At 39.3% G+C, this 21,535-nt stretch overlaps 48 non-coding genes across 48 annotated transcripts; all 48 read right to left on the bottom strand.

Moving 5' to 3' along the window:
* Positions 1 to 5,224: 5,224 nt before the first annotated feature.
* On the bottom strand, positions 5,225 to 5,343 carry LOC137723895 (5S ribosomal RNA). The gene has a single exon (XR_011067048.1). It is a non-coding gene; the product is annotated as a 5S ribosomal RNA (ribosomal RNA).
* Positions 5,344 to 5,567: 224 nt separating this feature from the next.
* LOC137723867 (5S ribosomal RNA) lies at positions 5,568 to 5,686 on the bottom strand. The gene has a single exon (XR_011067021.1). It is a non-coding gene; the product is annotated as a 5S ribosomal RNA (ribosomal RNA).
* A 225-nt stretch (positions 5,687 to 5,911) lies between these two features.
* LOC137723874 (5S ribosomal RNA) lies at positions 5,912 to 6,030 on the bottom strand. Its single transcript, XR_011067028.1, has one exon. It is a non-coding gene; the product is annotated as a 5S ribosomal RNA (ribosomal RNA).
* Positions 6,031 to 6,251: 221 nt separating this feature from the next.
* LOC137723842 (5S ribosomal RNA) lies at positions 6,252 to 6,370 on the bottom strand. Its single transcript, XR_011066998.1, has one exon. It is a non-coding gene; the product is annotated as a 5S ribosomal RNA (ribosomal RNA).
* Positions 6,371 to 6,630: 260 nt separating this feature from the next.
* LOC137723907 (5S ribosomal RNA) lies at positions 6,631 to 6,749 on the bottom strand. Its single transcript, XR_011067059.1, has one exon. It is a non-coding gene; the product is annotated as a 5S ribosomal RNA (ribosomal RNA).
* A 226-nt stretch (positions 6,750 to 6,975) lies between these two features.
* Positions 6,976 to 7,094, bottom strand: LOC137723836 (5S ribosomal RNA). Its single transcript, XR_011066992.1, has one exon. It is a non-coding gene; the product is annotated as a 5S ribosomal RNA (ribosomal RNA).
* Positions 7,095 to 7,313: 219 nt separating this feature from the next.
* LOC137723833 (5S ribosomal RNA) lies at positions 7,314 to 7,432 on the bottom strand. The gene has a single exon (XR_011066990.1). It is a non-coding gene; the product is annotated as a 5S ribosomal RNA (ribosomal RNA).
* Positions 7,433 to 7,651: 219 nt separating this feature from the next.
* LOC137723872 (5S ribosomal RNA) lies at positions 7,652 to 7,770 on the bottom strand. Its single transcript, XR_011067026.1, has one exon. It is a non-coding gene; the product is annotated as a 5S ribosomal RNA (ribosomal RNA).
* A 220-nt stretch (positions 7,771 to 7,990) lies between these two features.
* LOC137723894 (5S ribosomal RNA) lies at positions 7,991 to 8,109 on the bottom strand. Its single transcript, XR_011067047.1, has one exon. It is a non-coding gene; the product is annotated as a 5S ribosomal RNA (ribosomal RNA).
* Positions 8,110 to 8,328: 219 nt separating this feature from the next.
* Positions 8,329 to 8,447, bottom strand: LOC137723906 (5S ribosomal RNA). The gene has a single exon (XR_011067058.1). It is a non-coding gene; the product is annotated as a 5S ribosomal RNA (ribosomal RNA).
* A 227-nt stretch (positions 8,448 to 8,674) lies between these two features.
* Positions 8,675 to 8,793, bottom strand: LOC137723877 (5S ribosomal RNA). The gene has a single exon (XR_011067031.1). It is a non-coding gene; the product is annotated as a 5S ribosomal RNA (ribosomal RNA).
* A 220-nt stretch (positions 8,794 to 9,013) lies between these two features.
* On the bottom strand, positions 9,014 to 9,132 carry LOC137723832 (5S ribosomal RNA). Its single transcript, XR_011066989.1, has one exon. It is a non-coding gene; the product is annotated as a 5S ribosomal RNA (ribosomal RNA).
* A 221-nt stretch (positions 9,133 to 9,353) lies between these two features.
* LOC137723831 (5S ribosomal RNA) lies at positions 9,354 to 9,472 on the bottom strand. The gene has a single exon (XR_011066988.1). It is a non-coding gene; the product is annotated as a 5S ribosomal RNA (ribosomal RNA).
* Positions 9,473 to 9,698: 226 nt separating this feature from the next.
* Positions 9,699 to 9,817, bottom strand: LOC137723859 (5S ribosomal RNA). The gene has a single exon (XR_011067014.1). It is a non-coding gene; the product is annotated as a 5S ribosomal RNA (ribosomal RNA).
* A 220-nt stretch (positions 9,818 to 10,037) lies between these two features.
* On the bottom strand, positions 10,038 to 10,156 carry LOC137723901 (5S ribosomal RNA). The gene has a single exon (XR_011067053.1). It is a non-coding gene; the product is annotated as a 5S ribosomal RNA (ribosomal RNA).
* Positions 10,157 to 10,376: 220 nt separating this feature from the next.
* Positions 10,377 to 10,495, bottom strand: LOC137723900 (5S ribosomal RNA). The gene has a single exon (XR_011067052.1). It is a non-coding gene; the product is annotated as a 5S ribosomal RNA (ribosomal RNA).
* Positions 10,496 to 10,717: 222 nt separating this feature from the next.
* Positions 10,718 to 10,836, bottom strand: LOC137723857 (5S ribosomal RNA). Its single transcript, XR_011067012.1, has one exon. It is a non-coding gene; the product is annotated as a 5S ribosomal RNA (ribosomal RNA).
* Positions 10,837 to 11,062: 226 nt separating this feature from the next.
* Positions 11,063 to 11,181, bottom strand: LOC137723830 (5S ribosomal RNA). Its single transcript, XR_011066987.1, has one exon. It is a non-coding gene; the product is annotated as a 5S ribosomal RNA (ribosomal RNA).
* A 220-nt stretch (positions 11,182 to 11,401) lies between these two features.
* Positions 11,402 to 11,520, bottom strand: LOC137723829 (5S ribosomal RNA). Its single transcript, XR_011066986.1, has one exon. It is a non-coding gene; the product is annotated as a 5S ribosomal RNA (ribosomal RNA).
* A 226-nt stretch (positions 11,521 to 11,746) lies between these two features.
* On the bottom strand, positions 11,747 to 11,865 carry LOC137723903 (5S ribosomal RNA). Its single transcript, XR_011067055.1, has one exon. It is a non-coding gene; the product is annotated as a 5S ribosomal RNA (ribosomal RNA).
* Positions 11,866 to 12,086: 221 nt separating this feature from the next.
* On the bottom strand, positions 12,087 to 12,205 carry LOC137723876 (5S ribosomal RNA). Its single transcript, XR_011067030.1, has one exon. It is a non-coding gene; the product is annotated as a 5S ribosomal RNA (ribosomal RNA).
* Positions 12,206 to 12,425: 220 nt separating this feature from the next.
* LOC137723828 (5S ribosomal RNA) lies at positions 12,426 to 12,544 on the bottom strand. Its single transcript, XR_011066985.1, has one exon. It is a non-coding gene; the product is annotated as a 5S ribosomal RNA (ribosomal RNA).
* A 226-nt stretch (positions 12,545 to 12,770) lies between these two features.
* LOC137723827 (5S ribosomal RNA) lies at positions 12,771 to 12,889 on the bottom strand. Its single transcript, XR_011066983.1, has one exon. It is a non-coding gene; the product is annotated as a 5S ribosomal RNA (ribosomal RNA).
* Positions 12,890 to 13,109: 220 nt separating this feature from the next.
* Positions 13,110 to 13,228, bottom strand: LOC137723826 (5S ribosomal RNA). Its single transcript, XR_011066982.1, has one exon. It is a non-coding gene; the product is annotated as a 5S ribosomal RNA (ribosomal RNA).
* A 225-nt stretch (positions 13,229 to 13,453) lies between these two features.
* Positions 13,454 to 13,572, bottom strand: LOC137723899 (5S ribosomal RNA). Its single transcript, XR_011067051.1, has one exon. It is a non-coding gene; the product is annotated as a 5S ribosomal RNA (ribosomal RNA).
* Positions 13,573 to 13,793: 221 nt separating this feature from the next.
* LOC137723856 (5S ribosomal RNA) lies at positions 13,794 to 13,912 on the bottom strand. The gene has a single exon (XR_011067011.1). It is a non-coding gene; the product is annotated as a 5S ribosomal RNA (ribosomal RNA).
* Positions 13,913 to 14,136: 224 nt separating this feature from the next.
* LOC137723886 (5S ribosomal RNA) lies at positions 14,137 to 14,255 on the bottom strand. The gene has a single exon (XR_011067039.1). It is a non-coding gene; the product is annotated as a 5S ribosomal RNA (ribosomal RNA).
* A 220-nt stretch (positions 14,256 to 14,475) lies between these two features.
* LOC137723825 (5S ribosomal RNA) lies at positions 14,476 to 14,594 on the bottom strand. Its single transcript, XR_011066981.1, has one exon. It is a non-coding gene; the product is annotated as a 5S ribosomal RNA (ribosomal RNA).
* A 222-nt stretch (positions 14,595 to 14,816) lies between these two features.
* Positions 14,817 to 14,935, bottom strand: LOC137723824 (5S ribosomal RNA). Its single transcript, XR_011066980.1, has one exon. It is a non-coding gene; the product is annotated as a 5S ribosomal RNA (ribosomal RNA).
* A 222-nt stretch (positions 14,936 to 15,157) lies between these two features.
* LOC137723821 (5S ribosomal RNA) lies at positions 15,158 to 15,276 on the bottom strand. The gene has a single exon (XR_011066978.1). It is a non-coding gene; the product is annotated as a 5S ribosomal RNA (ribosomal RNA).
* A 221-nt stretch (positions 15,277 to 15,497) lies between these two features.
* On the bottom strand, positions 15,498 to 15,616 carry LOC137723820 (5S ribosomal RNA). The gene has a single exon (XR_011066977.1). It is a non-coding gene; the product is annotated as a 5S ribosomal RNA (ribosomal RNA).
* Positions 15,617 to 15,840: 224 nt separating this feature from the next.
* Positions 15,841 to 15,959, bottom strand: LOC137723819 (5S ribosomal RNA). The gene has a single exon (XR_011066976.1). It is a non-coding gene; the product is annotated as a 5S ribosomal RNA (ribosomal RNA).
* A 226-nt stretch (positions 15,960 to 16,185) lies between these two features.
* Positions 16,186 to 16,304, bottom strand: LOC137723902 (5S ribosomal RNA). Its single transcript, XR_011067054.1, has one exon. It is a non-coding gene; the product is annotated as a 5S ribosomal RNA (ribosomal RNA).
* A 221-nt stretch (positions 16,305 to 16,525) lies between these two features.
* Positions 16,526 to 16,644, bottom strand: LOC137723875 (5S ribosomal RNA). The gene has a single exon (XR_011067029.1). It is a non-coding gene; the product is annotated as a 5S ribosomal RNA (ribosomal RNA).
* Positions 16,645 to 16,864: 220 nt separating this feature from the next.
* Positions 16,865 to 16,983, bottom strand: LOC137723818 (5S ribosomal RNA). Its single transcript, XR_011066975.1, has one exon. It is a non-coding gene; the product is annotated as a 5S ribosomal RNA (ribosomal RNA).
* Positions 16,984 to 17,209: 226 nt separating this feature from the next.
* On the bottom strand, positions 17,210 to 17,328 carry LOC137723817 (5S ribosomal RNA). The gene has a single exon (XR_011066974.1). It is a non-coding gene; the product is annotated as a 5S ribosomal RNA (ribosomal RNA).
* A 220-nt stretch (positions 17,329 to 17,548) lies between these two features.
* Positions 17,549 to 17,667, bottom strand: LOC137724045 (5S ribosomal RNA). Its single transcript, XR_011067166.1, has one exon. It is a non-coding gene; the product is annotated as a 5S ribosomal RNA (ribosomal RNA).
* Positions 17,668 to 17,892: 225 nt separating this feature from the next.
* Positions 17,893 to 18,011, bottom strand: LOC137723897 (5S ribosomal RNA). The gene has a single exon (XR_011067050.1). It is a non-coding gene; the product is annotated as a 5S ribosomal RNA (ribosomal RNA).
* Positions 18,012 to 18,232: 221 nt separating this feature from the next.
* On the bottom strand, positions 18,233 to 18,351 carry LOC137723855 (5S ribosomal RNA). The gene has a single exon (XR_011067010.1). It is a non-coding gene; the product is annotated as a 5S ribosomal RNA (ribosomal RNA).
* A 224-nt stretch (positions 18,352 to 18,575) lies between these two features.
* LOC137723885 (5S ribosomal RNA) lies at positions 18,576 to 18,694 on the bottom strand. Its single transcript, XR_011067038.1, has one exon. It is a non-coding gene; the product is annotated as a 5S ribosomal RNA (ribosomal RNA).
* Positions 18,695 to 18,914: 220 nt separating this feature from the next.
* Positions 18,915 to 19,033, bottom strand: LOC137724044 (5S ribosomal RNA). Its single transcript, XR_011067165.1, has one exon. It is a non-coding gene; the product is annotated as a 5S ribosomal RNA (ribosomal RNA).
* Positions 19,034 to 19,255: 222 nt separating this feature from the next.
* Positions 19,256 to 19,374, bottom strand: LOC137724042 (5S ribosomal RNA). The gene has a single exon (XR_011067164.1). It is a non-coding gene; the product is annotated as a 5S ribosomal RNA (ribosomal RNA).
* A 222-nt stretch (positions 19,375 to 19,596) lies between these two features.
* Positions 19,597 to 19,715, bottom strand: LOC137724041 (5S ribosomal RNA). Its single transcript, XR_011067163.1, has one exon. It is a non-coding gene; the product is annotated as a 5S ribosomal RNA (ribosomal RNA).
* Positions 19,716 to 19,936: 221 nt separating this feature from the next.
* Positions 19,937 to 20,055, bottom strand: LOC137724040 (5S ribosomal RNA). Its single transcript, XR_011067162.1, has one exon. It is a non-coding gene; the product is annotated as a 5S ribosomal RNA (ribosomal RNA).
* Positions 20,056 to 20,277: 222 nt separating this feature from the next.
* LOC137724038 (5S ribosomal RNA) lies at positions 20,278 to 20,396 on the bottom strand. The gene has a single exon (XR_011067160.1). It is a non-coding gene; the product is annotated as a 5S ribosomal RNA (ribosomal RNA).
* Positions 20,397 to 20,618: 222 nt separating this feature from the next.
* Positions 20,619 to 20,737, bottom strand: LOC137723873 (5S ribosomal RNA). Its single transcript, XR_011067027.1, has one exon. It is a non-coding gene; the product is annotated as a 5S ribosomal RNA (ribosomal RNA).
* A 221-nt stretch (positions 20,738 to 20,958) lies between these two features.
* Positions 20,959 to 21,077, bottom strand: LOC137724037 (5S ribosomal RNA). Its single transcript, XR_011067159.1, has one exon. It is a non-coding gene; the product is annotated as a 5S ribosomal RNA (ribosomal RNA).
* Positions 21,078 to 21,296: 219 nt separating this feature from the next.
* On the bottom strand, positions 21,297 to 21,415 carry LOC137723864 (5S ribosomal RNA). Its single transcript, XR_011067019.1, has one exon. It is a non-coding gene; the product is annotated as a 5S ribosomal RNA (ribosomal RNA).
* Between the last annotated feature and the right edge of the window lie 120 nt (positions 21,416 to 21,535).

The raw sequence follows: 21,535 nt of genomic DNA, 5'->3' as shown, positions 1-21,535 counted from the left end.
TCGAACCTTAGCTTAGATTTGAGTCTCAGCAGCGATCCGGTTGCGCCCCGTCAAGGTAATGTATGGCGCCCTTCTTTTTTATCTTCTAACGGTCCTCTTTCAGGTGAAGACTCTGTGATGCAGGACGCCACAACAGCTACAATAGTAGCTAAGAACCTCCTCACTCCAAAGGATAGTAGGCTGCTGTCAGGACGGTCTGATGAGTTGGCCGTTCAAGAGTCCCTCGCACTTAGTGTTCAGTGTGCGAGCTCTGTGTCCAACATGGGCCTACGCCTGCTTGCTCGGTCCCGCCAAGTGGAATCGTTGATGGCAGAGGTGGAAAGACTTAAGCAAGAGATCCAGCAGCTTAAGTACGAGAATAGAAGTTTGCATGTGCTTGCAAATAACTATTCGTCGGGGATGAAGAGGAAGCTTGATGAGCTGCAAGAATCTGAGGGTCGAATTCACAATGACCGTCAAAGGCTTGCGTCTTATCTCCAGAGGCACCTTTTTCCTGGGTCATCCAGCGCTTGGCCAAGTATTGAGGCCTGGAATGCTCTAGCTCCGATGCCTCCCGCTCCGATGGCTTCCACTCCGATGCCTCCCGCTTCTGCGCCTTCCGCTCCGATGCCTCCCGCTTCTGCGCCTTCCGCTTATGCGCCTCGTAGTGGGGCTTCACACAAACAACCTTTGTGAAGCTCCACCTTTCTCCATGTTTAGTATCTTTTTTTTTTTTTTTTTTTTTTTTCTTTTTTTTTTTTTTTTATTAACATAAATAAAATCAAACGGCATGGAATTGGTCCTTGAATGGAAGGTGATACTTGAAGTGAACCGGCATTGGTTTGCATTCTAGTTTAGGTGCCTGATTCAAAAAAAAATAGCAAGTTAGTATAAAATCTAATGGAATTTGAAAAAAAATACTTACTTGTTTTGTCCGACAAGAACTCAATGACAAATACCACTCCTTTGAAAGTTTCAGGGATATTGGACTTGGCCAGATTGCAAGTGATGGTTATGACTTGTCCAATGTCATCAAATTTAACTTCTTTGGATTTTGTGGTTTCAAGAACGTCCTCTTTGATGAATTCATGACATTCCCTACTTGTCACCTTTGGAAGGGCTTCCAAGATGTCTTTTTCACCTTCTTCTTCCTTGGAAGTCATGAATCTTGGAACGGGGTTAAAAATAATGAAATTTGGAACAACCATACCTGTATTAGATGGCATAGGAGCAATAGGTGCCTCCGGCAAAGGTGTTTCCACCCTTTCCGTAGGTTGGGTGTATTCCTCTTCCTTGTGATTTGATTTTGATGGTTGAGGGTCCATTCCAACCTCCTTGTCACTTCTCAACATGATAGCCTTGGTGGTTTCAAATTCTCCCTTCTGATTTGCAATGGTTGAACTAGGAAGTTCGCCTTGGTCGCAAAATTGTCCTTCGAACTCCGCTATCTGCCCAATTTGCTTTTCCAGAGTAGTAAGTAATTGAAAAATCGTATCATTATCATTTGAATTACCTACATTACTTTGGGCAGGTTGTGGTGGCTGCATAGGCGTTGAATAGAACTCCTCATACGGCTGCCAATATCCTTCTTGTTGAGCCTCATTGTCTTGATTTTGTAAGCCATGCACCAAACAAATTAATTCATCAAGCTTTTGATTATAATTTATTGACGAACATAAGTTTGGTTGGGCATATTGAATATGAGGTTGTGGTGGCTGCCAATATCCTCCTTGTTGAGCATTTTGAGGTTCCCACCACATAGAGTTTGAATGATCACTCCAATCCGAATTGTAAGTATTGGAAAACACGTTATTCCTTGATTGAAGATTCAATATATCAACTCTTTGCATTTGAGACCTTTCCATGAGTTGTGACAAAAGAGAAGCATTATCAAGTGCCATCTTGTTCTTAACAAACAAAACACAAATAAAAAAAAACTAAATCTAAAAGACAATACAGAAACAAACAATCCAAGGGATTAGCAAATTTTCTAATCCCCGGCAACGGCGCCAAAATTTGATGCGAGATTTATACGCACACAAATTAAACCCTCTTTTTGACAATTGTAGTATAAGTATAAGTAGGGATCGTTCTGGACCGGGGATTAGGAGGGATTGTTAATCACTTGGATTTGACTTAAAAACGTAAAAACATAATATAAAACACTAAACTAGACTCAAAGAATGTAAAACTAAACTTTAAAACACTAAAACAAATCAAAAGACTCAAAATGCTTTTAAAAACACAAACTAAAATGCTATACTAAACTCGAAGAATTCAAAATTAAAAATAAGAAAGATTAAGACTAAGACTTTAAACGAAATATGGGGGGATTGATTTTGGACGAATTTAAACTAAAATGGATAGATTGTAAAGAAAACAAATTGTAAATATGAAATTGACGGAAATGAATGGATGGTATGGCTAGCTAAGGGGTTCATCTCCATACATGTTACACTTGCATAATAAAATGATTTCCAATTGCATTTCAATAAACCATGAATTCTCAACGCCCCGGGTTAATTAGGTCCGCTTAAATTAACCGTCAAGTTTTCCTTAAGTTAATGAATTGGATGATTGCATACGACAATCCAAAGCATTCCTCACAAGTTCCCTACATGAATTGCATAATAGAGATACAAGCAAGAATCATTAAGCAACATGAAAACTATAAGTGTTGACAAGGCTGGTTTGACAATTGTAGTATAAGTATAAGTAGGGATCGTTCTGGACCGGGGATTAGGAGGGATTGTTAATCACTTGGATTTGACTTAAAAACGTAAAAACATAATATAAAACACTAAACTAGACTCAAAGAATGTAAAACTAAACTTTAAAACACTAAAACAAATCAAAAGACTCAAAATGCTTTTAAAAACACAAACTAAAATGCTATACTAAACTCGAAGAATTCAAAATTAAAAATAAGAAAGATTAAGACTAAGACTTTAAACGAAATATGGGGGGATTGATTTTGGACGAATTTAAACTAAAATGGATAGATTGTAAAGAAAACAAATTGTAAATATGAAATTGACGGAAATGAATGGATGGTATGGCTAGCTAAGGGGTTCTTCTCCACACATGTTACACTTGCATAATAAAAAGATTTCCAATTGCATTTCAATAAATTATGAAACTCATCACCCCGGGTTAATTAGGTCCGCTTAAATTAACCGTCAAGTTTTCCTTAAGTTAATGAATTGGATGATTGCATACGACAATCCAAAGCATTCCTCACAAGTTCCCTACATGAATTGCATAATAGAGATACAAGCAAGAATCATTAAGCAACATGAAAACTATAAGTGTTGACAAGGCATTCTAGCGTCATATTCATGAATGAAAATTAAGCGTGCACTCTCAATAAACATACATAAATAGGTTATCAATCAAATAGTTAAACAAATTGAATCCACAACTTATGAAATTCCAACCAAACGTAATCAAATCATAATGCAAGCATAAACATTTATTTCGAATTACCCCCCTAGCTAGGGGGGGGTTTAGTTCCTCATACAAAACAAAGAGAATTAAAATTAAACATTGAAATCAAAGAAACACCTAAACATTCCAACAACTCAAACTTGAATTGTATGAACGTTTAGGCCCTCTTCTCTTCCTCTTCGTTGTAGCACAAGGTCTAAAGATAGTTGGTTTGGGGGGGATGGAAGTGTGGAATGGAGTGGGGAATTATGGAAATAGGTGAGGAGTGGTGGAGAAAATGGTGCAGAAAATGGAGAGAAACTCACGGCTAGAGAAGGAATGGAGTGTTTGTGTTGTGGTATCTACAATGGAATGAGATGTTTTGAATGATGGGAATGCAAGGGTATTTATAGGAGGAGTGGAGATGTATATGGCTATTTTTTTAAGGTGTTTGTGTGGAGGAATGATGGAGAATTGCATGTGGAATGGCTGCAATGATGAAGAATGAAAGCTGGAAAATAAAAGGGAAAGCTGGAAATCTGAAAATGCAAATGGGAATCCTGAAATGCAAAGGTGGCCACGGTTTTGATTGTGTTTTGTGTTGGAAATGCATGTGAATGCATGTGAATGTTGTTTGTGTGAAGTGTGTGTGGGTTAAAGAGTGAATGGTGGTGTAATGATGAAGTGTGATGGCTGAAAATGTCAAGGGAAATGCATGTGATTGCATGGCAAAGAATTGATTATGGATGCATGTGTTGAATGATTTCTTGGTGAGGGATGTGGAGTGGTTGAATGTGGTGCAATGATAATGTTTTGTGGCTGAATTGGTGGTGGAATTATGATGGGAGTGCATATGATTAAAGAGTGGGAGTGCATGTGGGTGAATGTGAAGGGAATGCATGTGTTGATGACTAGGTTAGTGGGTGGAAATCTGAAAATGGCATAAGGGAATGGGAGCTCACGGTTTTGAGTTGTTTGTTTGTGTGAAGTGTGTGTGAATGCATGTGAAGATGCTAATAAATAATGCATGTAGGGTTAGGAAATAAAATCATAACTTAAAGGGAGATGATTAAAGGGTGTTGAAAGGTTTGAAATGCATGTGTTGAATTGGTGGTTGAATGATGAAAGAATAAGTGAATGATTATGATAAGTGATAAGTGAATGATTATGATAAGTGTATGATATGTTAAGTGATAAATGAATGATATGTTAAGTGATAAATGAATGATATGTGGTGATAAATGAATGATATGTGGTGAGTGATAAGTGAATGGAAGTGATAAGTGATAAGTGAATGGAAGTGATAAGTGATAAGTGAATGGAAGTGATAAGTGAATGATATGATAAATGAATGCTTTAAGTGTTTAAAATAGGGAACAAAGCCCTTCCTTGCATGGCAAGGAAGGGAGACACAAGGAAACACACGACAATGTCCTAAGGTTGCAAGGAATGTTGTTTTTGTGTTCTAAAATGCGTAGGAGTCTTCAATGATGCTTAAACATGAGGTCTTTTAGGATTTAACTTTCCTACTTCAAGTCTTTAATTTCGTCCATCCTCTTGGCTCCAAGCATATGATATCCATTCCAATCTCTAATTTGCTCCAAAAGGCATCCTTTTGCATACCTTGCCCTTAGAACCTGAAAACACACAAAAGAAGCATAAAGGACTAAAATAACTAGAGAAACATAACGTAAATGCACGAGAACAAGCCATTTAAGTCGCATGAATATGCTCCTATCACTCTCATCTCCCAAGCACGACACATATAAACCGCTAAATATACCAAAAAAAAAAAAAAAAAATACCGCAAATAGGTGGGGGGATGCAACACGAGGACTTCCCAGGAGGTCACCCATCCTAGTACTACTCTCGTCCAAACTCGCTTAACTTCGGAATTCTGATGGGATCCGGTGCATGTGAGTTGGTATGATCGCATCCGTTAGTCTAACCCTTCTAATTCTATATAAGCATTTCTTTGCCCATGACTTCGTAACCTTTTTTCATGTGCAAAATATTAATCGAGGGGATCCTTCGAAATTCAAAAATTAAAATTCGTCTTTTTTTTTTTGTTTTCCTTCTTCTTTCTCTCATCTCCCAAGCACGACACATATAAGCCGCTAAATATACCAAAAAAAAAAAAAAAAATACCGCAAAAAGGTGGGGGGATGCAACACGAGGACTTCCCAGGAGGTCACCCATCCTAGTACTACTCTCGCCCAAACTCGCTTAACTTCGGAGTTCTGATGGGATCCGGTGCATGTGAGTTGGTATGATCGCATCAGTTAGTCTAACCCTTCTAATTCTATATAACCATTTCTTTGCCCATGACTTCGTAACCTTTTTTCATGTGCAAAATATTAATCGAGGTGATCCTTCGAAATTCAAAAATTAAAATTCGTCTTTTTTTTTTTGTTTTCCTTCTTCTTTCTCTCATCTCCCAAGCACGACACATATAAGCCGCTAAATATACCAAAAAAAAAAAAAAAAAATACCGCAAAAAGGTGGGGGGATGCAACACGAGGACTTCCCAGGAGGTCACCCATCCTAGTACTACTCTCGCCCAAACTCGCTTAACTTTGGAGTTCTGATGGGATCCGGTGCATGTGAGTTGGTATGATCGCATCCGTTAGTCTAACCCTTCTAATTCTATATAACCATTTCTTTGCCCATGACTTCGTAACCTTTTTTCATGTGCAAAATATTAATCGAGGTGATCCTTCGAAATTCAAAAATTAATATTCGTCTTTTTTTTTTTTTTCCTTCTTCTTTCTGTCATCTCCCAAGCACGACACATATAAGCCGCTAAATATACCAAAAAAAAAAAAAAAATACCGCAAAAAGGTGGGGGGATGCAACACGAGGACTTCCCAGGAGGTCTCCCATCCTAGTACTACTCTCGCCCAAACTCGCTTAACTTCGGAGTTCTGATGGGATCCGGTGCATGTGAGTTGGTATGATCGCATCCGTTAGTCTAACCCTTCTAATTCTATATAACCATTTCTTTGCCCATGACTTCGTAACCTTTTTTCATGTGCAAAATATTAATCATGTGCAAAATATTAATCATGTGCAAAATATTAATCGAGGTGATCCTTCGAAATTCAAAAATTAAAATTCGTTTTTTTTTTTTTTTTTCCTTCTTCTTTCTGTCATCTCCCAAGCACGACACATATAAGCCGCTAAATATACCAAAAAAAAAAAAAAAAAATACCGCAAAAAGGTGGGGGGATGCAACACGAGGACTTCCCAGGAGGTCACCCATCCTAGTACTACTCTCGCCCAAACTCGCTTAACTTCGGAGTTCTGATGGGATCCAGTGCATGTGAGTTGGTATGATTGCATATGTTAGTCTAACCCTTCTAATTCTATATAACCATTGCTTTGCCCATGACTTCGTAACCTTTTTTCATGTGCAAAATATTAATCGAGGTGATCCTTCGAAATTCAAAAATTAAAATTCGTCTTTTTTTTTTTGTTTTCCTTCTTCTTTCTCTCATCTCCCAAGCACGACACATATAAGCCGCTAAATATACCAAAAAAAAAAAAAAAAAAATACCGCAAAAAGGTGGGGGGATGCAACACGAGGACTTCCCAGGAGGTCACCCATCCTAGTACTACTCTCGCCCAAACTCGCTTAACTTCGGAGTTCTGATGGGATCCGGTGCATGTGAGTTGGTATGATCGCATCCGTTCGTCTAACCCTTCTAATTCTATATAACCATTTCTTTGCCCATGACTTCATAACCTTTTTTCATGTGCAAAATATTAATCGAGGTGATCCTTCGAAATTCAAAAATTAAAATTCGTCTTTTTTTTTTTGTTTTCCTTCTTCTTTCTCTCATCTCCCAAGCACGACACATATAAGCCGCTAAATATACCAAAAAAAAAAAATACCGCAAAAAGGTGGAGGGATGCAACACGAGGACTTCCCAGGAGGTCACCCATCCTAGTACTACTCTCGCCCAAACTCGCTTAACTTCGGAGTTCTGATGGGATCCGGTGCATGTGAGTTGGTATGATCGCATCCGTTCGTCTAACCCTTCTAATTCTATATAACCATTTCTTTGCCCATGACTTCGTAAACTTTTTTCATGTGCAAAATATTAATCGAGGTGATCCTTCGAAATTCAAAAATTAAAATTCGTCTTTTTTTTTTTGTTTTCCTTCTTCTTTCTCTCATCTCCCAAGCACGACACATATAAGCCGCTAAATATACCAAAAAAAAAAAAATACCGCAAAAAGGTGGGGGATGCAACACGAGGACTTCCCAGGAGGTCACCCATCCTAGTACTACTCTCGCCCAAACTCGCTTAACTTCGGAGTTCTGATGGAATCCGGTGCATGTGAGTTGGTATGATCGCATCCGTTCGTCTAACCCTTCTAATTCTATATAACCATTTCTTTGCCCATGACTTCGTAACCTTTTTTCATGTGCAAAATATTAATCGAGGTGATCCTTCGAAATTCAAAAATTAAAATTCGTCTTTTTTTTTTTGTTTTCCTTCTTCTTTCTCTCATCTCCCAAGCACGACACATATAAGCCGCTAAATATACCAAAAAAAAAAAAATACCGCAAAAAGGTGGGGGGATGCAACACGAGGACTTCGCAGGAGGTCACCCATCCTAGTACTACTCTCGCCCAAACTCGCTTAACTTCGGAGTTCTGATGTGATCCGGTGCATGTGAGTTGGTATGATCGCATCCGTTAGTCTAACCCTTCTAATTCTATATAACCATTTCTTTGCCCATGACTTCGTAACCTTTTTTCATGTGCAAAATATTAATCGAGGTGATCCTTCGAAATTCAAAAATTAAAATTCGTCTTTTTTTTTTTGTTTTCCTTCTTCTTTCTCTCATCTCCCAAGCACGACACATATAAGCCGCTAAATATACCAAAAAAAAAAAAAACCGCAAAAAGGTGGGGGGATGCAACACGAGGACTTCCCAGGAGGTCACCCATCCTAGTACTACTCTCGCCCAAACTCGCTTGACTTCGGAGTTCTGATTGGATCCGGTGCATGTGAGTTGGTATGATCGCATCCGTTAGTCCAACCCTTCTAATTCTATATAACCATTTCTTTGCCCATGACTTCGTAACCTTTTTTCATGTGCAAAATATTAATCGAGGTGATCCTTCGAAATTCAAAAATTAAAATTCGTCTTTTTTTTTTTGTATTCCTTCTTCTTTCTCTCATCTCCCAAGCACGACACATATAAGCCGCTAAATATACCAAAAAAAAAAAAAAAAAAAATACCGCAAAAAGGTGGGGGGATGCAACACGAGAACTTCCCAGGAGGTCACCCATCCTAGTACTACTCTCGCCCAAACTCGCTTAATTTCGGAGTTCGGATGGGATCCGGTGCATGTGAGTTGGTATGATCGCATCCGTTCGTCTAACCCTTCTAATTCTATATAACCATTTCTTTGCCCATGACTTCATAACCTTTTTTCATGTGCAAAATATTAATCGAGGTGATCCTTCGAAATTCAAAAATTAAAATTCGTCTTTTTTTTTTTGTTTTCCTTCTTCTTTCTCTCATCTCCCAAGCACGACACATATAAGCCGCTAAATATACCAAAAAAAAAAAAATACCGCAAAAAGGTGGGGGGATGCAACACGAGGACTTCCCAGGAGGTCACCCATCCTAGTACTACTCTCGCCCAAACTCGCTTAACTTCGGAGTTCTGATGGGATCCGGTGCATGTGAGTTGGTATGATCGCATCCGTTAGTCTAACCCTTCTAATTCTATATAACCATTTCTTTGCCCATGATTTCGTAACCTTTTTCCATGTGCAAAATATTAATCGAGGTGATCCTTCGAAATTCAAAAATTAATATTCGTCTTTTTTTTTTTTTCCTTCTTCTTTCTCTCATCTCCCAAGCACGACACATATAAGCCGCTAAATATACCAAAAAAAAAAAAAAAAATACCGCAAAAAGGTGGGGGGATGCAACACGAGGACTTCCCAGGAGGTCACCCATCCTAGTACTACTCTCGCCCAAACTCGCTTAACTTCGGAGTTCTGATGGGATCCGGTGCATGTGAGTTGGTATGATCGCATCCGTTCGTCTAACCCTTCTAATTCTATATAGCCATTTCTTTGCCCATGACTTCGTAACCTTTTTTCATGTGCAAAATATTAATCGAGGTGATACTTCGAAATTCAAAAATTAAAATTCGTCTTTTTTTTTTTTTTTTCCTTCTTCTTTCTCTCATCTCCCAAGCACGACACATATAAGCCGCTAAATATACCAAAAAAAAAAAAAAAAAAATACCGCAAAAAGGTGGGCGGATGCAACACGAGGACTTCCCAGGAGGTCACCCATCCTAGTACTACTCTCGCCCAAACTCGCTTAACTTCGGAGTTCTGATGGGATCCGGTGCATGTGAGTTGGTATGATCGCATCCGTTCGTCTAACCCTTCGAATTCTATATAACCATTTCTTTGCCCATGACTTGGTAACCTTTTTTCATGTGCAAAATATTAATCGAGGTGATCCTTCGAAATTCAAAAATTAAAATTCGTCTTTTTTTTTTTTTTTTCCTTCTTCTTTCTCTCATCTCCCAAGCACGACACATATAAGCCGCTAAATATACCAAAAAAAAAAAAATACCGCAAAAAGGTGGGGGGATGCAACACGAGGACTTCCCAGGAGGTCACCCATCCTGGTACTACTCTCGCACAAACTCGCTTAACTTCGGAGTTCTGATGGGATCCGGTGCATGTGAGTTGGTATGATCGCATCCGTTAGTCTAACCCTTCTAATTCTATATAACCATTTCTTTGCCCATGACTTCGTAACCTTTTTTCGTGTGCAAAATATTAATCGAGGTGATCCTTCGAAATTCAAAAATTAATATTCGTCTTTTTTTTTTTGTTTTCCTTCTTCTTTCTCTCATCTCCCAAGCACGACACATATAAGCCGCTAAATATACCAAAAAAAAAAAAATACCGCAAAAAGGTGGGGGGATGCAACACGAGGACTTCCCAGGAGGTCACCCATCCTGGTACTACTCTCGCACAAACTCGCTTAACTTCGGAGTTCTGATGGGATCCGGTGCATGTGAGTTGGTATGATCGCATCCGTTAGTCTAACCCTTCTAATTCTATATAACCATTTCTTTGCCCATGACTTCGTAACCTTTTTTCGTGTGCAAAATATTAATCGAGGTGATCCTTCGAAATTCAAAAATTAATATTCGTCTTTTTTTTTTTTCCTTCTTCTTTCTCTCATCTCCCAAGCACGACACATATAAGCCGCTAAATATACCAAAAAAAAAAAAAAAAAAATACCGCAAAAAGGTGGGCGGATGCAACACGAGGACTTCCCAGGAGGTCACCCATCCTAGTACTACTCTCGCCCAAACTCGCTTAACTTCGGAGTTCTGATGGGATCCGGTGCATGTGAGTTGGTATGATCGCATCCGTTCGTCTAACCCTTCTAATTCTATATAACCATTTCTTTGCCCATGACTTCGTAACCTTTTTTCATGTGCAAAATATTAATCGAGGTGATCCTTCGAAATTCAAAAATTAAAATTCGTCTTTTTTTTTTTGTATTCCTTCTTCTTTCTCTCATCTCCCAAGCACGACACATATAAGCCGCTAAATATACCAAAAAAAAAAAAAAAATAATACCGCAAAAAGGTGGGGGGATGCAACACGAGGACTTCCCAGGAGGTCACCCATCCTAGTACTACTCTCGCCCAAACTCGCTTAACTTCGGAGTTCTGATGGGATCCGGTGCATGTGAGTTGGTATGATCGCATCCGGTCGTCTAACCCTTCTAATTCTATATAACCATTTCTTTGCCCATGACTTCATAACCTTTTTTCATGTGCAAAATATTAATCGAGGTGATCCTTCGAAATTCAAAAATTAAAATTCGTCTTTTTTTTTTTGTTTTCCTTCTTCTTTCTCTCATCTCCCAAGCACGACACATATAAGCCGCTAAATATACCAAAAAAAAAAAAATACCGCAAAAAGGTGGGGGGATGCAACACGAGGACTTCCCAGGAGGTCACCCATCCTAGTACTACTCTCGCCCAAACTCGCTTAACTTCGGAGTTCTGATGGGATCCGGTGCATGTGAGTTGGTATGATCGCATCCGTTAGGCAAACCCTTCTAATTCTATATAACCATTTCTTTGCCCATGACTTCGTAACCTTTTTTCATGTGCAAAATATTAATCGAGGTGATCCTTCGAAATTCAAAAATTAAAATTCGTCTTTTTTTTTTTGTATTCCTTCTTCTTTCTCTCATCTCCCAAGCACGACACATATAAGCCGCTAAATATACCAAAAAAAAAAAAAAAAAAATACCGCAAAAAGGTGGGGGGATGCAACACGAGGACTTCCCAGGAGGTCACCCATCCTAGTACTACTCTCGCCCAAACTTGCTTAACTTCGGAGTTCTGATGTGATCCGGTGCATGTGAGTTGGTATGATCGCATCCGTTAGTGTAACCCTTCTAATTCTATATAACCATTTCTTTGCCCATGATTTCGTAACCTTTTTCCATGTGCAAAATATTAATCGAGGTGATCCTTCGAAATTCAAAAATTAATATTCGTCTTTTTTTTTTTTCCTTCTTCTTTCTCTCATCTCCCAAGCACGACACATATAAGCCGCTAAATATACCAAAAAAAAAAAAAAAAAATACCGCAAAAAGGTGGGGGGATGCAACACGAGGACTTCCCAGGAAGTCACCCATCCTAGTACTACTCTCGCCCAAACTCGCTTAACTTCGGAGTTCTGATGGGATCCGGTGCATGTGAGTTGGTATGATCGCATCCGTTCGTCTAACCCTTCTAATTCTATATAGCCATTTCTTTGCCCATGACTTCGTAACCTTTTTTCATGTGCAAAATATTAATCGAGGTGATCCTTCGAAATTCAAAAATTAAAATTCGTCTTTTTTTTTTTGTTTTCCTTCTTCTTTCTCTCATCTCCCAAGCACGACACATATAAGCCGCTAAATATACCAAAAAAAAAAAAAAACCGCAAAAAGGTGGGGGGATGCAACACGAGGACTTCCCAGGAGGTCACCCATCCTAGTACTACTCTCGCCCAAACTCGCTTAACTTCGGAGTTCTGATGGGATCCGGTGCATGTGAGTTGGTATGATCGCATCCGTTAGTCTAACCCTTCTAATTCTATATAACCATTTCTTTGCCCATGACTTCGTAACCTTTTTTCATGTGCAAAATATTAATCGAGGTGATCCTTCGAAATTCAAAAATTAAAATTCGTCTTTTTTTTTTTGTATTCCTTCTTCTTTCTCTCATCTCCCAAGCACGACACATATAAGCCGCTAAATATACCAAAAAAAAAAAAAAAAAAATACCGCAAAAAGGTGGGGGGATGCAACACGAGGACTTCCCAGGAGGTCACCCATCCTAGTACTACTCTCGCCCAAACTCGCTTAACTTCGGAGTTCTGATGGGATCCGGTGCATGTGAGTTGGTATGATCGCATCCGTTCGTCTAACCCTTCTAATTCTATATAACCATTTCTTTGCCCATGACTTCATAACCTTTTTTCATGTGCAAAATATTAATCGAGGTGATCCTTCGAAATTCAAAAATTAAAATTCGTCTTTTTTTTTTTGTTTTCCTTCTTCTTTCTCTCATCTCCCAAGCACGACACATATAAGCCGCTAAATATACCAAAAAAAAAAAAATACCGCAAAAAGGTGGGGGGATGCAACACGAGGACTTCCCAGGAGGTCACCCATCCTAGTACTACTCTCGCCCAAACTCGCTTAACTTCGGAGTTCTGATGGGATCCGGTGCATGTGAGTTGGTATGATCGCATCCGTTAGTCTAACCCTTCTAATTCTATATAACCATTTCTTTGCCCATGATTTCGTAACCTTTTTCCATGTGCAAAATATTAATCGAGGTGATACTTCGAAATTCAAAAATTAAAATTCGTCTTTTTTTTTTTTTTTTCCTTCTTCTTTCTCTCATCTCCCAAGCACGACACATATAAGCCGCTAAATATACCAAATAAAAAATAAAAAAATACCGCAAAAAGGTGGGGGGATGCAACACGAGGACTTCCCAAGAGGTCACCCATCCTGGTACTACCCTCGCACAAACTCGCTTAACTTCGGAGTTCTGATGGGATCCGGTGCATGTGAGTTGGTATGATCGCATCCGTTAGTCTAACCCTTCTAATTCTATATAACCATTTCTTTGCCCATGACTTCGTAACCTTTTTTCATGTGCAAAATATTAATCGAGGTGATCCTTCGAAATTCAAAAATTAATATTCGTCTTTTTTTTTTTCCTTCTTCTTTCTCTCATCTCCCAAGCACGACACATATAAGCCGCTAAATATACCAAAAAAAAAAAAAAAAAAATACCGCAAAAAGGTGGGCGGATGCAACACGAGGACTTCCCAGGAGGTCACCCATCCTAGTACTACTCTCGCCCAAACTCGCTTAACTTCGGAGTTCTGATGGGATCCGGTGCATGTGAGTTGGTATGATCGCATCCGTTCGTCTAACCCTTCTAATTCTATATAACCATTTCTTTGCCCATGACTTGGTAACCTTTTTTCATGTGCAAAATATTAATCGAGGTGATCCTTCGAAATTCAAAAATTAAAATTCGTCTTTTTTTTTTTTTTTTCCTTCTTCTTTCTCTCATCTCCCAAGCACGACACATATAAGCCGCTAAATATACCAAAAAAAAAAAAAAAAATACCGCAAAAAGGTGGGGGGATGCAACACGAGGACTTCCCAGGAGGTCACCCATCCTAGTACTACTCTCGCCCAAACTCGCTTAACTTCGGAGTTCTGATGGGATCCGGTGCATGTTAGTTGGTATGATCGCATCCGTTAGTCTAACCCTTCTAATTCTATATAACCATTTCTTTGCCCATGACTTCGTAACCTTTTTTCATGTGCCAAATATTAATCGAGGTGATCCTTCGAAATTCAAAAATTAAAATTTCACTTTTTTTTTTTGTTTTCCTTCTTCTTTCTCTCATCTCCCAAGCACGACACATATAAGCCGCTAAATATACCAAAAAAAAAAAAATACCGCAAAAAGGTGGGGGGATGCAACACGAGGACTTCCCAGGAGGTCACCCATCCTAGTACTACTCTCGCCCAAACTCGCTTAACTTCGGAGTTCTGATGGGATCCGGTGCATGTGAGTTGGTATGATCGCATCCGTTAGTCTAACCCTTCTAATTCTATATAACCATTTCTTTGCCCATGACTTCGTAACCTTTTTTCATGTGCAAAATATTAATCGAGGTGATCCTTCGAAATTCAAAAATTAAAATTCGTCTTTTTTTTTTTTTGTTTTCCTTCTTCTTTCTCTCATCTCCCAAGCACGACACATATAAGCCGCTAAATATACCAAAAAAAAAAAAATACCGCAAAAAGGTGGGGGGATGCAACACGAGGACTTCCCAGGAGGTCACCCATCCTAGTACTACTCTCGCCCAAACTCGCTTAACTTCGGAGTTCTGATGGGATCCGGTGCATGTGAGTTGGTATGATCGCATCCGTTAGGCTAACCCTTCTAATTCTATATAACCATTTCTTTGCCCATGACTTCGTAACCTTTTTTCATGTGCAAAATATTAATCGAGGTGATCCTTCGAAATTCAAAAATTAAAATTCGTCTTTTTTTTTTTTTGTTTTCCTTCTTCTTTCTCTCATCTCCCAAGCACGACACATATAAGCCGCTAAATATACCAAAAAAAAAAAAATACCGCAAAAAGGTGGGGGGATGCAACACGAGGACTTCCCAGGAGGTCACCCATCCTAGTACTACTCTCGCCCAAACTCGCTTAACTTCGGAGTTCTGATGGGATCCGGTGCATGTGAGTTGGTATGATCGCATCCGTTAGTCTAACCCTTCTAATTCTATATAACCATTTCTTTGCCCATGACTTCGTAACCTTTTTTCATGTGCAAAATATTAATCGAGGTGATCCTTCGAAATTCAAAAATTAAAATTCGTCTTTTTTTTTTTTGTTTTCCTTCTTCTTTCTCTCATCTCCCAAGCACGACACATATAAGCCGCTAAATATACCAAAAAAAAAAAAATACCGCAAAAAGGTGGGGGGATGCAACACGAGGACTTCCCAGGAGGTCACCCATCCTAGTACTACTCTCGCCCAAACTCGCTTAACTTCGGAGTTCTGATGGGATCCGGTGCATGTGAGTTGGTATGATCGCATCCGTTAGTCTAACCCTTCTAATTCTATATAACCATTTCTTTGCCCATGACTTGGTAACCTTTTTTCATGTGCAAAATATTAATCGAGGTGATCCTTCGAAATTCAAAAATTAAAATTCGTCTTTTTTTTTTTTTTTTCCTTCTTCTTTCTCTCATCTCCCAAGCACGACACATATAAGCCGCTAAATATACCAAAAAAAAAAAAAAAAATACCGCAAAAAGGTGGGGGGATGCAACACGAGGACTTCCCAGGAGGTCACCCATCCTAGTACTACTCTCGCCCAAACTCGCTTAACTTCGGAGTTCTGATGGGATCCGGTGCATGTGAGTTGGTATGATCGCATCCGTTAGGCAAACCCTTCTAATTCTATATAACCATTTCTTTGCCCATGACTTCGTAACCTTTTTTCATGTGCAAAATATTAATCGAGGTGATCCTTCGAAATTCAAAAATTAAAATTCGTCTTTTTTTTTTTGTATTCCTTCTTCTTTCTCTCATCTCCCAAGCACGACACATATAAGCCGCTAAATATACCAAAAAAAAAAAAAAAAAAATACCGCAAAAAGGTGGGGGGATGCAACACGAGGACTTCCCAGGAGGTCACCCATCCTAGTACTACTCTCGCCCAAACTTGCTTAACTTCGGAGTTCTGATGTGATCCGGTGCATGTGAGTTGGTATGATCGCATCCGTTAGTGTAACCCTTCTAATTCTATATAACCATTTCTTTGCCCATGATTTCGTAACCTTTTTCCATGTGCAAAATATTAATCGAGGTGATCCTTCGAAATTCAAAAATTAATATTCGTCTTTTTTTTTTTTCCTTCTTCTTTCTCTCATCTCCCAAGCACGACACATATAAGCCGCTAAATATACCAAAAAAAAAAAAAAAAAATACCGCAAAAAGGTGGGGGGATGCAACACGAGGACTTCCCAGGAAGTCACCCATCCTAGTACTACTCTCGCCCAAACTCGCTTAACTTCGGAGTTCTGATGGGATCCGGTGCATGTGAGTTGGTATGATCGCATCCGTTCGTCTAACCCTTCTAATTCTATATAGCCATTTCTTTGCCCATGACTTCGTAACCTTTTTTCATGTGCAAAATATTAATCGAGGTGATCCTTCGAAATTCAAAAATTAAAATTCGTCTTTTTTTTTTTGTTTTCCTTCTTCTTTCTCTCATCTCCCAAGCACGACACATATAAGCCGCTAAATATACCAAAAAAAAAAAAAAACCGCAAAAAGGTGGGGGGATGCAACACGAGGACTTCCCAGGAGGTCACCCATCCTAGTACTACTCTCGCCCAAACTCGCTTAACTTCGGAGTTCTGATGGGATCCGGTGCATGTGAGTTGGTATGATCGCATCCGTTAGTCTAACCCTTCTAATTCTATATAACCATTTCTTTGCCCATGACTTCGTAACCTTTTTTCATGTGCAAAATATTAATCGAGGTGATCCTTCGAAATTCAAAAATTAAAATTCGTCTTTTTTTTTTTGTATTCCTTCTTCTTTCTCTCATCTCCCAAGCACGACACATATAAGCCGCTAAATATACCAAAAAAAAAAAAAAAAAAATACCGCAAAAAGGTGGGGGGATGCAACACGAGGACTTCCCAGGAGGTCACCCATCCTAGTACTACTCTCGCCCAAACTCGCTTAACTTCGGAGTTCTGATGGGATCCGGTGCATGTGAGTTGGTATGATCGCATCCGTTCGTCTAACCCTTCTAATTCTATATAACCATTTCTTTGCCCATGACTTCATAACCTTTTTTCATGTGCAAAATATTAATCGAGGTGATCCTTCGAAATTCAAAAATTAAAATTCGTCTTTTTTTTTTTGTTTTCCTTCTTCTTTCTCTCATCTCCCAAGCACGACACATATAAGCCGCTAAATATACCAAAAAAAAAAAAATACCGCAAAAAGGTGGGGGGATGCAACACGAGGACTTCCCAGGAGGTCACCCATCCTAGTACTACTCTCGCCCAAACTCGCTTAACTTCGGAGTTCTGATGGGATCCGGTGCATGTGAGTTGGTATGATCGCATCCGTTAGTCTAACCCTTCTAATTCTATATAACCATTTCTTTGCCCATGATTTCGTAACCTTTTTCCATGTGCAAAATATTAATCGAGGTGATACTTCGAAATTCAAAAATTAAAATTCGTCTTTTTTTTTTTTTTTTCCTTCTTCTTTCTCTCATCTCCCAAGCACGACACATATAAGCCGCTAAATATACCAAATAAAAAATAAAAAAATACCGCAAAAAGGTGGGGGGATGCAACACGAGGACTTCCCAAGAGGTCACCCATCCTGGTACTACCCTCGCACAAACTCGCTTAACTTCGGAGTTCTGATGGGATCCGGTGCATGTGAGTTGGTATGATCGCATCCGTTAGTCTAACCCTTCTAATTCTATATAACCATTTCTTTGCCCATGACTTCGTAACCTTTTTTCATGTGCAAAATATTAATCGAGGTGATCCTTCGAAATTCAAAAATTAATATTCGTCTTTTTTTTTTTCCTTCTTCTTTCTCTCATCTCCCAAGCACGACACATATAAGCCGCTAAATATACCAAAAAAAAAAAAAAAAAAATACCGCAAAAAGGTGGGCGGATGCAACACGAGGACTTCCCAGGAGGTCACCCATCCTAGTACTACTCTCGCCCAAACTCGCTTAACTTCGGAGTTCTGATGGGATCCGGTGCATGTGAGTTGGTATGATCGCATCCGTTCGTCTAACCCTTCTAATTCTATATAACCATTTCTTTGCCCATGACTTGGTAACCTTTTTTCATGTGCAAAATATTAATCGAGGTGATCCTTCGAAATTCAAAAATTAAAATTCGTCTTTTTTTTTTTTTTTTCCTTCTTCTTTCTCTCATCTCCCAAGCACGACACATATAAGCCGCTAAATATACCAAAAAAAAAAAAAAAAATACCGCAAAAAGGTGGGGGGATGCAACACGAGGACTTCCCAGGAGGTCACCCATCCTAGTACTACTCTCGCCCAAACTCGCTTAACTTCGGAGTTCTGATGGGATCCGGTGCATGTTAGTTGGTATGATCGCATCCGTTAGTCTAACCCTTCTAATTCTATATAACCATTTCTTTGCCCATGACTTCGTAACCTTTTTTCATGTGCCAAATATTAATCGAGGTGATCCTTCGAAATTCAAAAATTAAAATTTCACTTTTTTTTTTTGTTTTCCTTCTTCTTTCTCTCATCTCCCAAGCACGACACATATAAGCCGCTAAATATACCAAAAAAAAAAAAATACCGCAAAAAGGTGGGGGGATGCAACACGAGGACTTCCCAGGAGGTCACCCATCCTAGTACTACTCTCGCCCAAACTCGCTTAACTTCGGAGTTCTGATGGGATCCGGTGCATGTGAGTTGGTATGATCGCATCCGTTAGTCTAACCCTTCTAATTCTATATAACCATTTCTTTGCCCATGACTTCGTAACCTTTTTTCATGTGCAAAATATTAATCGAGGTGATCCTTCGAAATTCAAAAATTAAAATTCGTCTTTTTTTTTTTTTGTTTTCCTTCTTCTTTCTCTCATCTCCCAAGCACGACACATATAAGCCGCTAAATATACCAAAAAAAAAAAAATACCGCAAAAAGGTGGGGGGATGCAACACGAGGACTTCCCAGGAGGTCACCCATCCTAGTACTACTCTCGCCCAAACTCGCTTAACTTCGGAGTTCTGATGGGATCCGGTGCATGTGAGTTGGTATGATCGCATCCGTTAGGCTAACCCTTCTAATTCTATATAACCATTTCTTTGCCCATGACTTCGTAACCTTTTTTCATGTGCAAAATATTAATCGAGGTGATCCTTCGAAATTCAAAAATTAAAATTCGTCTTTTTTTTTTTTTGTTTTCCTTCTTCTTTCTCTCATCTCCCAAGCACGACACATATAAGCCGCTAAATATACCAAAAAAAAAAAAATACCGCAAAAAGGTGGGGGGATGCAACACGAGGACTTCCCAGGAGGTCACCCATCCTAGTACTACTCTCGCCCAAACTCGCTTAACTTCGGAGTTCTGATGGGATCCGGTGCATGTGAGTTGGTATGATCGCATCCGTTAGTCTAACCCTTCTAATTCTATATAACCATTTCTTTGCCCATGACTTCGTAACCTTTTTTCATGTGCAAAATATTAATCGAGGTGATCCTTCGAAATTCAAAAATTAAAATTCGTCTTTTTTTTTTTTGTTTTCCTTCTTCTTTCTCTCATCTCCCAAGCACGACACATATAAGCCGCTAAATATACCAAAAAAAAAAAAATACCGCAAAAAGGTGGGGGGATGCAACACGAGGACTTCCCAGGAGGTCACCCATCCTAGTACTACTCTCGCCCAAACTCGCTTAACTTCGGAGTTCTGATGGGATCCGGTGCATGTGAGTTGGTATGATCGCATCCGTTAGTCTAACCCTTCTAATTCTATATAACCATTTCTTTGCCCATGACTTCGTAACCTTTTTTCATGTGCAAAATATTAATCGAGGTGATCCTTCGAAATTCAAAAATTAAAATTCGTCTTTTTTTTTTTTTGTTTTCCTTCTTCTTTCTCTCATCTCCCAAGCACGACACATATAAGCCGCTAAATATACCAAAAAAAAAAAAATACCGCAAAAAGGTGGGGGGATGCAACACGAGGACTTCCCAGGAGGTCACCCATCCTAGTACTACTCTCGCCCAAACTCGCTTAACTTCGGAGTTCTGATGGGATCCGGTGCATGTGAGTTGGTATGATCGCATCCGTTAGTCTAACCCTTCTAATTCTATATAACCATTTCTTTGCCCATGACTTCGTAACCTTTTTTCATGTGCAATATATTAATCGAGGTGATCCTTCGAAATTCAAAAATTAAAATTCGTCTTTTTTTTTTTTTGTTTTCCTTCTTCTTTCTCTCATCTCCCAAGCACGACACATATAAGCCGCTAAATATACCAAAAAAAAAAAAATACCGCAAAAAGGTGGGGGGATGCAGCACGAGGACTTCCCAGGAGGTCACCCATCCTAGTACTACTCTCGCCCAAACTCGCTTAACTTCGGAGTTCTGATGGGATCCGGTGCATGTGAGTTGGTATGATCGCATCCGTTAGTCTAACCCTTCTAATTCTATATAACCATTTCTTTGCCCATGACTTCGTAACCTTTTTTCATGTGCAAAATATTAATCGAGGCGATCCTTCGAAATTCAAAAATTAAAATTCGTCTTTTTTTTTTTTTGTTTTCCTTCTTCTTTCTCTCATCTCCCAAGCACGACACATATAAGCCGCTAAATATACCAAAAAAAAAAAATACCGCAAAAAGGTGGGGGGATGCAACACGAGGACTTCCCAGGAGGTCACCCATCCTAGTACTACTCTCGCCCAAACTCGCTTAACTTCGGAGTTCTGATGGGATCCGGTGCATGTGAGTTGGTATGATCGCATCCGTTAGTCCAACCCTTCTAATTCTATATAACCATTTCTTTGCCCATGACTTCGTAACCTTTTTTCATGTGCAAAATATTAATCGAGGTGATCCTTCGAAATTCAAAAATTAAAATTCGTCTTTTTTTTTTTGTTTTCCTTCTTCTTTCTCTCATCTCCCAAGCACGACACATATAAGCCGCAAAATATACCAAAAAAAAAAAATACCGCAAAAAGGTGGGGGGATGCAACACGAGGACTTCCCAGGAGGTCACCCATCCTAGTACTACTCTCGCCCAAACACGCTTAACTTCGGAGTTCTGATGGGATCCGGTGCATGTGAGTTGGTATGATCGCATCCGTTAGTCTAACCCTTCTAATTCTATATAACCATTTCTTTGCCCATGACTTCGTAACCTTTTTTCATGTGCAAAATATTAATCGAGGTGATCCTTCGAAATTCAAAAATTAAAATTCGTCT

The sequence above is a fragment of the Pyrus communis genome, chromosome 17 (assembly GCF_963583255.1).
Source record: "Pyrus communis chromosome 17, drPyrComm1.1, whole genome shotgun sequence".
In the NCBI taxonomy this organism is placed as follows: Eukaryota; Viridiplantae; Streptophyta; class Magnoliopsida; order Rosales; family Rosaceae; genus Pyrus; species Pyrus communis.
Note: the sequence above shows the minus strand (reverse complement) of the source record. Positions and strands in the feature narration are given on the sequence as shown.